Below are 11,624 nucleotides of genomic sequence, written 5' to 3'. Positions count from 1 at the left end.
AAAATTCTACGATAAAAAGTCAAAATGATGAGATAAAAAGTCAAAATGATGAGATAAAATGTCATAGTTACGACACAAAAAGTCAAAATGATGAGATAGAAAGTCCTAAATATGAAAAGGGAAAGTCCGAATTGTGAGAGAGAAAAAAATCTAAATTACAAGATAAAAAGTTGAAATGATGAGATAATATGTCATAAATATAAGAAAACAAGTCTTAATTATAGGATAAAAAATCGAAAATATGAGATAAAAAGTCATACTTATGACATAAAAAGTTAAAGTTTTTAGATAAAAAGTCGTAAATATGAGATATGAAAGTTGAAATTATGAGATAAAAAGTCGAAATCATGAGGAAAAAAGTCAATATTGTGAGCTACAAAGTCGAAATTATGAGACAAAAAGCAATAATTATAAGAAAATAAGTCTTAATTACAGGATAAAAAGTCGAAATTATTAGATAAAAAGTGATAATTATGACACAAAAAGTAACAATTATGAAATAAAAAGTCCTGAAGATGAAAAGGAAAAGTCAAAATTATGAGGAAAAAAAAGTCAAAATTCTAAGATAAAAAGTCAAAATGATGAGATAAAATGTCATAGTTATGACACAAAAAGTCAAAATGATGAGATAAAAAGTCCTAAATATGAAAAGGGAAAGTCCCAATTGTGAGGGAAAAAAATCAAAATTACAAGATAAAAAGTCGAAATGATGAGATAATATGTCATAAATATAAGAAAACAAGTCTTAATTATAGGATAAAAATGAGATAAAAAGTCATACTTATGACATAAAAAGTTAAAGTTTTTAGATAAAAAGTCGTAAATATAAGATATGAAAGTTGAAATTATGAGATAAAAAGTCGAAATCATGAGAAAAAAAGTCAATATTGTGAGCTACAAAGTCGAAATTGTGAGATAAAAAGTCATCCACAAAGTGAGGCCTAAACTCTATTTGTGGCTTACAGTTAGATTTTTTTAAATTGAAAAAAATACTTTAAAAAACTGCAAAAGTTGAAAAAATCTAATGATTTAGATCAGGGGTGTCAAATCGGATCAGGCCCGCAAACAGGTTTTACCCGGCCCGCGGATGAGTTTGCTAAGTATAAAAATGAGCCGACATTTTTGAATGAAAGAAACAGCTGTTCTAAATGTGTCCACTAGATGTCGCAATAGCAATTTTTTTGTATCTTTGTAGATGATGCTACATATGTAAAAAAAACAAAAAAAAAAACACATGTTAGTGCACCAGTCGAGGAAAATGAGCAAACCACATAAATAACATCCTGTAATTTGATTTTGATATATATTTTTTTATATTGATAGATTGAAAATTAACACCAATGAATTGACTGATGAACATTATCACATCGTTTATTTAGATAAAATGTTGACATTAACACCAAAAATGAGTGCTGTCAAAAATAAAGAGGTAACTCATATATAGGGCAATAATCATGTACAGTAGAGAATGGATTCATATGGCCCCATTCCTAAGTGGATCTCGTGTGAGAGGAAGAGGGGAGGTTAATCATTTTGGAATGCAGTCTGCTGAAAATGATGGAAAACGCCACTCTAACTGGCTGACTCTGTGGTTAAACGTTGGCATTGCCACAAAACACTTTTTAAGATATTCAACACAAAGTGGATAGTGCACGACCCAAATTTGTCGCGTTTCATATGTCAGGTGAACCACAACAAATGGGGCCATATGGATCCCCTTCCTACATACGTAGATTAATCACACAGTCTATTTTGACCGTATGTGCACTTTATACAGCCGGTGATCAGGTCAATGCAAACGTCACTTGAAAGATGAGTGGAGCGACTCCGACTGTGTGCTTGCTGGAACATTTCACTTCAAAATAAACCCTGACTGGACTTGACATAAAACTGTTCCCAGATTTTGGGGGAAAAAAATTATGCTTTCAACTACAACATACAACACAAAATATTGGGCTATTTTTTGATAACCTGTGATTAATCATGATTAACCAATGTTTTAAGTGTAATTCATCTGATTTAATAAATTCATTATTTGACAGTACTTTTAAAATGTATGGAAACCCGTTTCTGACACACACAAAAAAAAGAAAAACATTGAATTCAAAATGATGAGAAAAAAAGTCGAAATTATAAAATAAAAAGTATTAATAATGACATAAACAATTGAAATTATGAAATTAAAAATCTTAGATATGAGATTAAAAAATCGAAAGTAAGAGATAAAAAGTCGAAACTCTGAGATAAAAAGTCGATTTTTAACCCTGAAAAGAGACAAGCGGTAAAAAAATGGATGGATTTATAAAACAGTCATTACTGTTAGATAAAAAGTTTAAAAAAAAAACAAGTTAAAAAGTTGAAATTATGAGATGAAAAGTAACAATTATGAGATAAAATGGTGAATATGAGACAAAAAGTCATAATTATAAGAAAATAAGTCTTAATCACAGGATAAAAAGTCGAAATTATGAGCTAACAAGTGATAATTATGACACAAAAAGTAACAATTATGAGATAAAAAGTCCTAAATATGAAAAGGAAAAGTCGAAATTATGAGAAAAAAAGTCAAAATTCTAAGATAAAAAGTCAAAATGATGAGATAAAATGTCATAGTTATGACACAAAAAGTAAAAATTATGAGATAAAAAGTCCTAAATATGAAAAGGGAAAGTCGAAAATTGTGAGAGAAAAAAAATCTAAATTATAAGATAAAAAGTCGAAATGATGAGATAATATGTCATAAATATCAGAAAACAAGTCTTAATTATAGGATAAAAAGTCGAAAATATGAGATAAAAAGTCATAATTATGACAAAAAAAGTCAAAGTTATTAGATAAAAAGTCGTAAATATAAGATATGAAAGTAAAAAATTATGACATAAAAACTCGAAATCATGAGAAAAAAAGTCAATATTGTGAGCTACAAAGTCGAAATTATGAGAAAAAAATAAATATTGTGAGCTACAAAGTGGACATCATGAGAAAAAAAGTCAATATTGTGAGCTACAAAGTCGAAATTATGAGATAAAAAATCATAATTAGGAGATAAAAAGTCGAAATTATGAGGAAAAAAGTCATACTTATGAGATAAAATGTCATAAATATGACACAAAAAGTCAAAATTATGAGATAACAAGTCATAATGATAAGAAAAGGAGTCTTAACTATAGGATAAAAAGTAAAAATTATGAGATAAAAAGTGATAATTATGACACAAAAAATAACAATTATGAGATAAAAAGTCCTAAATATCAGAGTCAATATTGTGAGCTACAAAGTCGAAATTATGAGATAAAAAGTCATAATTAGGAGATAAAAAGTCGAAATGATGAGAAAAAAAAGTCATAATTAAAAGATAAAAAGTCCAAATTAGGAGATAAAAAGTCATACTTATGAGATAAAATGTCATAATTATGACACAAAAAAATCAAAATTATGAGATAAAAAGTCCTAAATATGAAAAGGGAAAGTCGAAGATAAAAAGTCGAAATTATGAGATAAAATGTCACAATTATAAGAAAACAAGTCTTAATTATAGGATAAAAAGTCAAAAATATGAGATAAAAAGTCATAATTATGACATAAAAAGGCAGTTATTATATAAACAAGTCCTAAATATAAGATATGAAAGTTGAAATTATGAGATAAAAAGTCGAAATCCTGAGAAAAAAAGTCAATATTGTGAGCTACAAAGTGGAAATCATGAGAAAAAAAGTCAATATTGTGAGCTACAAAGTCGAAATTATGAGATAAAAAAATCATAATTAGGAGATAAAAAGTCGAAATGATGAGAAAAAAAGTCATAATTAAAAGATAAAAAGTCCAAATTAGGAGATAAAAAGTCATAATTACAGATCAAATGTCAAAATAATGAGATAAAAAGTCATAATTATAGATCAAAAGTCAAAATAATGAGATAAAAAGTTATGATTATGAGATGAAAAGTCCAAATGATGAGCTAAAAAGTGGAGTACAACAGAGTGCATGGAGGATGACTTTAAAGGTGACTTTACAACTGACACAATTCTTCATTTGCTTGCAAAATCGCATTTATTTATATTAAGCAAACACACCTGGGAAAGGATTTTAAGCAAGAGAAGGCTCTGGCTTTTTATCTCATAATTACAACTTTTAATCTTGTAATTTTGACTTTTTGTTTTATAATTATGACTTTTTAAGCTCATAATTTTGACTTTTCGTTTCATAATTATGACTTTTTATCTCATGATTATGACTTACCCCTGGGGTATTTCTTTTTTTTTTTTTTTTTAGTGAAGGAAACGGGCTTCCAACAAATGTGATTTGTCACCTCCAACATACATTTGGCACGTGTTCTTCTTGTACTTTCGGCCCCACTTTGGATTGTAGAATATTTGGTGGATGTTGGCGTGTACAAAGTCCCACAGGAACACACACTCAGCCTCTCTCCAAGTGTGTACTTCTGACACATCAGACCATGTTCCAGTGTCCACTTTTGGCGCGGTGGTCTATGATGCCGGCGGACGCCCCACTTATCCGCAGGAGTCCGTTTGATACCCGCTCATTATCCTGCTCGCTCACAGCTGAGCTGCGTACAAACACCCGGGGCCATTGCTCTGGTGGGGCGAGACGTCCAGATGTTTCCTGTAAAATCCCACGGAAAAAGCTACAAAACTTTAATTTGCAGTATAAAAAAAAAGGAGAATAAAGTCAAATGTTTACATTCTGACTTCATAGAAAAAAAGGAATTTAACACTAGAATATTTGCAGGTTTCCCAGCACACACACAATTGATCCATCTATATTCATATTAATTCGGGTCACAGGTGAGCTGGAGCCTATCCCAGCTGAGACAGTGTCCAATGTGTGGCCCGGGGGCCATTTGCGGCCCGCAGCTAATTGTTTACCGGCCCGCCACACATTCTGCAAAAATTGCAAAATTGATAATATTGCAAACATTTTAAAAAACATTTTAAAAAAAGTGGAATGAGGTGCAATCTAACAAGAAAAAGTTGCAATGTTGACACGAAGCTGCCATGCAGGCTGTTTTTTTTATTTTGTCTTTGTTTATTTTTCTTTTTTTTGCCATTGCTAAAAAAAAAAAAAAAAAGACTAAAAATCTATATTATAATGAATTGTTACTTAAAAAATATCACTTTAAAATGTTTTATGTGGAAAAAAATATTGCCTATATTGTGTGGTTGCCATATAAAAACATCAAAGTTTTATTTGACAAATGAGCATAAAACAAACAAAATAATAATTCAAATGTAAAATCGACAGATATATCTGAAGTTGATCTCGTAATTTAAGTGTTAAAAGTAAAAAAAAAACTAATAAAAATGTATCACTTTATGAGTGGGGGACTTTTCGGATCCCAAATATATTTAGTAGGATTTTATTTAACTTTTCACTGTGATTACTCAACAATATTAAAGAATTAAAATCAATGGTGTCCTGCATTATTGATCTTTTAAAGCTCTAATACTAAATACTGCATATTTCAGTTTTACTATAAAAACAAAGTTGTCTTTAACAGCAAATGCATAAAACCTTTTTTTTTTTTAATTTTTTTAACTTTATATCAACCTGAAGTTGATATAGAGATTTACTGTAAGCGTTAAATAAAAAATAATAACAATTTGACTTATGTTTAACATTTTAATGACTGAGACCCTATTATATTATTTTCGGGTCTCCCTATGTTTAGCAGTAAAAGATTAAAACTGGTATACTGCAAAAACTGAAATCTAAGTAAGATTAAATATCTCAAATAAGGGTGATATTTGCTTATTTTCTGTCAGATAAGATAATTCTTCTCACTAAGCAGATTTTATGTTGGAGTGTTTTACTTGTTTTAAGGGTTTTGGTCCTAATTGATCTCAGTAAGATATTACAGCTTGTAGCTGAGATTTGATGACCTATATTGAGTAAAACATGCTTGAAACTAGAATATCAACTGTTCACAAGTACACTCACAAGTATAAAACTGTTTTTTTTAAAGTAATAATTTCTTACTTCAAGCATGAAAAAAAAAATCATGAATTTGACACAATTGTGTCTCATAATTAAATCAGATGACAGCTAAATGGACTTTGCTGTTTTATTTTCAGTGAAACAATAGAAAATACGTACTCATATAGTAGTACAGTTGGCACAGTACAGTAAACTGACAGTTAATATTTAAATATTTAACATGTGACATTTCTAACAATTTTGAACAGAAATAGTTCATGCACATTCAGGTAAATTCTTCGAAATTACAATAAAAAAACAATTTGGCCGTGGGCCGGGCTGTATATATGCGCACTAATTGACTGACAGAGCATGCACTTGGCGCGATGATGTCATGTTATCGATGGAAAAATGCATCTTTATAACATATGATTTGCCTGAGCGGCTAGTAGACCCCGAGAGTAACAAGCGGTTGCCTTGTTGCCTTTTCATTAAGAACAATAAATTAGTTTTAGTATAAGTTTGCTGGTTTCAAGAAATGTAATGCCGAACGCATATCATTATGTCAAGATAATGGCACTAGCATTTGCTTAATTTAATAATATTTTTCAACATATTGAGCAAAAAGGTCAAAAAAAAATTCCTACCAAGAAAAGGGCACTTGTTATTAGTGAGAATATTCTTATTTTAAGGTATTTTTGGGTTCATTGAGGTTAGCTAATTTTGCTTGTTTTGGAAAGTCTTGACAAGCCAAATTTTCTTGTTCTATTGGCAGATAATTTTGCTTAGTTCAAATAGAATACCCCTCATTTTTGTATTTTTTTTTTCTTGTTTTTGAACACTGACTTTTTGCAGTGCACAAAATGCGGCTGGTAGACTTTTGACAGGGACAAGAAAGTTCGATCACACTATGCCAATACTTTTATAGTTTTAAAGTTTTATTACTGCCATATAAAATACTAAACGGCCGAGTACCATCCTAATTTCATGATCGTCTTGTAGAAAACTAGACCGTTTTGTAATCGGGATCCAGTACTGTGGAAGGCCCTACCAGCAACAGTCAGATATGCCACCTTGGTAGAAACATTTCCTGTAAGTCCCACCTTAAAACGTATCTATATACTCCAGCTTTTAAACAGGCTCTTTTTGACACCAGTTGACCTGCCGCTTCTCATTTTTGCCCAACTCTTCTGCATGGAGAGTTTACCAGCTGACCATGAATAATCCCTGAAGAGGTACTAGTCTGGAGCAGGCGCCCAATGTTTTAAGTCGTGACCCTGGGTGGAGCACTCTTCTACGCATCGGTCGGTGATGTTTCTGCATTGCCGACTTAGGTACGTGCAAGAAAAACCCAATGGACTGGACTCTCACGTTGTCATGACTACTCCAATAATTGTACCCACTTGGCATCCAGGAGGGGGCTGCCCCTTCTCCAGGTTTCTGCTTTTTCCCCATTTGGGGTTTTGAGTTTTTCCTTACCTGGATGTGGATTCAGATCAGGGGATGTCATTGTGGTTTGTGCAGCCCTTTGAGGCACTATATAAATAAACTTAGATTGATTTATTGATGTTAGCTCTGTGTCTGTATCGGTTGTCCACAAGCCTTCCACTTACAAATATCAATTTGTCCAATCTGTTGTTAAAATATTTGTCAATGGTTTTAGAAAATTGTGGAAGTAAGGAAAGAGGTCTACAGTTTGCCTCTCAGTCAGGAGATCCAGACTCCAGCTCATCTGCGACCTGAATGGGAACGAGGCATGTGAAAAGAACCAAACAAAAACATGGATTAAGTTGTGAAACAACTGTTAGAATAATCATGTACACTACCTTTCAAAAGTTTGGGGTCACCCAAACAATTTTGTGGAATAGTCTTCATTTCTAAGAACAATAATAGACTGTCGTGTTTCAGATGAAAGTTCTCTTTTTCTGGCCATTTTGAGCGTTTAATTGACCCCACAAATGTGATGCTCCAGAAACTCAATCTGCTCAAAGGAATGTCAGTTTTGTAGCTTCCGTAACGAGCTAAACTGTTTTCAGATGTGTGAACATGATTGCACAATGGTTTTATAATCATCAATTAGCCTTCTGAGCCAATGAGCAAACACATTGTACCATTAGAAACCTGGAGTGATAGTTGCTGGAAATGGGCCTCTGTACACCTATGTAGATATTGCACCAAAAACCAGACATTTGCAGCCAGAATAGTCATTTACCACATCAGCAATGTATAGAGTGTATTTCTTTAAAGTTAAGACTAGTGTAAAGTTATCTTCATTGAAAAACAAGGACATTTCAATGTGACCCCAAACTTTTGAACGGTAGTGTATATATTATCACACAACTCTTATGCTTAAGGGCTGTTGCTATAGTTATTATCAATTGTGCTGAAGTTGTACTTTTTCTATCTGTGCAAGGGGACATCGTCTCTTATCAGTGTTTTCAGTCCCTGGATCGGCCTGCTGACTTCCAAGGGAACATCGAGTGCCGTGACGCAGACAGAGCAGAGACAGGGCGATATCACAAGTATCAACACATTTGCATTTTATTAATAGTCATATATTGTGTCTAACTGGAGCTGTCGAGATTACCCCTTTCCCTCAGCGACAGCTTCAGTGATGTAACCAGGGACCTCCCAAATAAATAGAGGAAGCACGTGGGCTGGACTTTAGAGCGTAGTTTGGATCTGTGACTAGAGTACAGCCTAAAAAACGTCTTTCCTCAATTGAGCAAAATTGAACTCTGTCTCTGCATGATTCCTTGCTTCTTGTCTGTTTAATAGATGTCATCCGTGTTTGAACCTGACAGCAACACAGTTGCGACTGTATATATCGGCATCTGTTGATATCGGAATCGGTTATTAAGAGTTGGACAATATCGGAATATCGGATATCGGCAAAAAAGCCATTATCGGACATCTCTAGTTAGAATGCATAAAAAAGAAAAACCTATGTTTTTGTCTTTCATAGGGATTGTGAATGACAGGCGAAATTCCCCCCAAAAAGTGCAGGTCCCCTTTAAGAATCTCTTCTGCAAAAACAGCCTTGACAAGGATGGCGGAAGCAAGCAACCTTCAAGTTTCTGGACCACCGGTCTACAATCAAATAGAAGTGATGAGATCAAAATGATGTCATCTCAGCAGTGGAATATCTCCGAGGCTTGTTATAATCACAACAAGCAATCAGTTGCATAAACAAAACTAAGTGTGTGTCTGCTAAACAACTTATTTCGCATTGGTTGTGCACTGCATCAGCGTGCTTCATTTTGGCAGCGGACTTTGTTGACGGGCGAAAATGTCCTCCCAGCTCATTAGCAGCAGTGACGGCCGAGAGGTCAGCGGAGTTCACAAGGTCGCACCAGCTCAGGAGCTGACTTTTGTTTTTACTTTTACTCTGCTACCGTGCCGGACCACCCCACGGAGGTGACAGGAAACTAAGATAAAAATAACACGGAGTTACTTTACGTGCATCAAGAAGGTACAATGCAAATATACAACATGTACTACAAAAGCCAAAACCAGTGAAGTTGGCACGTTGTGTAAATGGTCAATAAAAACAAAATACAATTATTTGCTAATCCTTTCCTACCTATATTCAATTGAATACACTGCAAAGACAAGATACTTAACGTTCAAACTGTTAAACTTTGGGTTTTTTTTGCAAATATTAGCTCATTTGGAATTTGACGCCTGCAACATGTTTCAAAAAAGCTGGCACGAGTGGCAAAAAAGACTGAGAAAGTTGAGGAATGCTCGTCAAACACTTATTTGGAACATCCCACAGGTGAACAGGCTAATTGGGAACTGGTGGGTGCCATGATTGGGTGTAAAAGCAGCTTCCAGTCATTCCCAAACAAGGACGGGGCGAGGGTCACCACTTTGTGAACAAATGCGTGAGCAAATTGTCGAACAGTTTAAGAACAACATTTCTCAACGAGGAATTTAGGGATTTCACCAACTACGGTCCGTGATATCATCAAAAGGTTCAGAGAATCTGGAGAAATCACTGCACGTAAGCAGCAAGGCTGGAAATTAACATTGAATGCCCGGGATCTTCGATCCCTCAGGTGGTATTGCACAAAAAGCGACATCAGTGTGCAAAGGATATCACCACATGGGCTCAGGAACCCTTCTGAAAACCACTGTCAGTAACTACAGTCCGTCGCTACATCTTTAAGTGCAAGTTAAAACACTATGCAGAGCGAAAGCCATCTATCAACAACACCCAGAAATGCCGCCGGCTTCGCTGGGCCAGAGCTCATCTAAGATGGACTGATGTAAAGTGTAAAAGTTTTCTGTGGTCGGACGAGTCCACATTTCAAATTGTTTTTGGAAACTGTGGACGTCGTGTCCTCCGGACCAAAGAGGAAAAGAACCATCCGGATTGTTATAGGCGCAAAGCTCAAAAGCCAGCATCTGTGATGGTATGGGGGTGTATTAGTGCCCAAGGCATGGGTAACTTACACATCTGAAAATGAAGTTTCTCAGTTAAACATCTTGTCTTTGCAGTCTATTCGATTGAATATAAGTTGAAAAGCCGGTACATACCTGCTGCCAATCAGCATGTTTCTATTTATGCCTGTTTCGAGCACTCCTCAGTGCTCGAAGATTGACTTACGTTGGTAACTGTTACATGCAAGACTGCTTTCTCCTTCTGTTTAATGAGATTAAAACTCATCTTACCTGCTCTCCGTTCTCCTGGTTCCTGCCTCTTGGGGTCACTAAAACTGCAGCCATGCAAGTTCCTAACACAAACACTTCCAAGATTGACTTTATGGACTTTGCTTTGTGTATTGCGGGGGTCATCCTGACATTAAAGCCTTGACATAAATCAGGCATAATCAACTAAAACATGTCCCTACACAGAACATATCCTCACCCTGAGGTGCAGACCCCACTCCCCTTCCCTATGTCCCCTCAGTCTGTACATCTCACTTGTTTTTGCGTTCTTTCACCGTGTATCACTCGCTTCAATTTCCTTCTCCGTCTCTGTAGTTTCAGTCGCCATGTTTAGCGCCTGGAGCGCACAGATTTGATTGGATGAGTGCAATCATGTGGAACAGCCTAACTCACGTGCAATTCATAAGCGGGTTTTCTTATGTGGTTGTGCAGTTTAACGAACGGAGGACATTCAGTTAACAGACAGTTGCGATATCCGGTCAGAATCACAAGTTGAACGTAACTGTGATTGGATACTCACTTGTCACTCCCAAGCATCCAATCACAAGTTGTGATTTACGAAAGCAGAAAGTGGCACCGGAGCCATACCCGGCCAGCGGAGAAATCAGCGGTACTCACTTTTTTAACCAGTGACGTGCGGTGAGGTTCATGGCTGGTGAGGCACTGACTTCCTCACAGTCAGATTTACAAACATATGAACCCTAAAGAGTATCTTATTCACCATTTGATTGGGAGCAGTTAACGGGTTATGTTTAAAAGCTCATACCAGCATTCTTCCCTGCTTGGCACTCAGCATCAAGGGTTGGAATTGGGGGTTAAATCACCAAAAATGATTCCCGGGCGCGGCGCCGCTGCTGCCCACTGCTCCCCTCACCTCCCAGGGGGTGAACAAGGGGATGGGTCAAATGCAGAGGACACATTTCACCACACCTAGTGTGTGTGTGACAATCATTGGTACTTTAACTTTAACTTTAACTTTACACATACAAACTGTAGCACACAAAAAAGCACATTTA

The sequence above is a fragment of the Entelurus aequoreus genome, linkage group LG13 (assembly GCF_033978785.1).
Source record: "Entelurus aequoreus isolate RoL-2023_Sb linkage group LG13, RoL_Eaeq_v1.1, whole genome shotgun sequence".
NCBI classification, from domain to species: domain Eukaryota; kingdom Metazoa; phylum Chordata; class Actinopteri; order Syngnathiformes; family Syngnathidae; genus Entelurus; species Entelurus aequoreus.
This window is presented reverse-complemented; position numbering follows the sequence as displayed.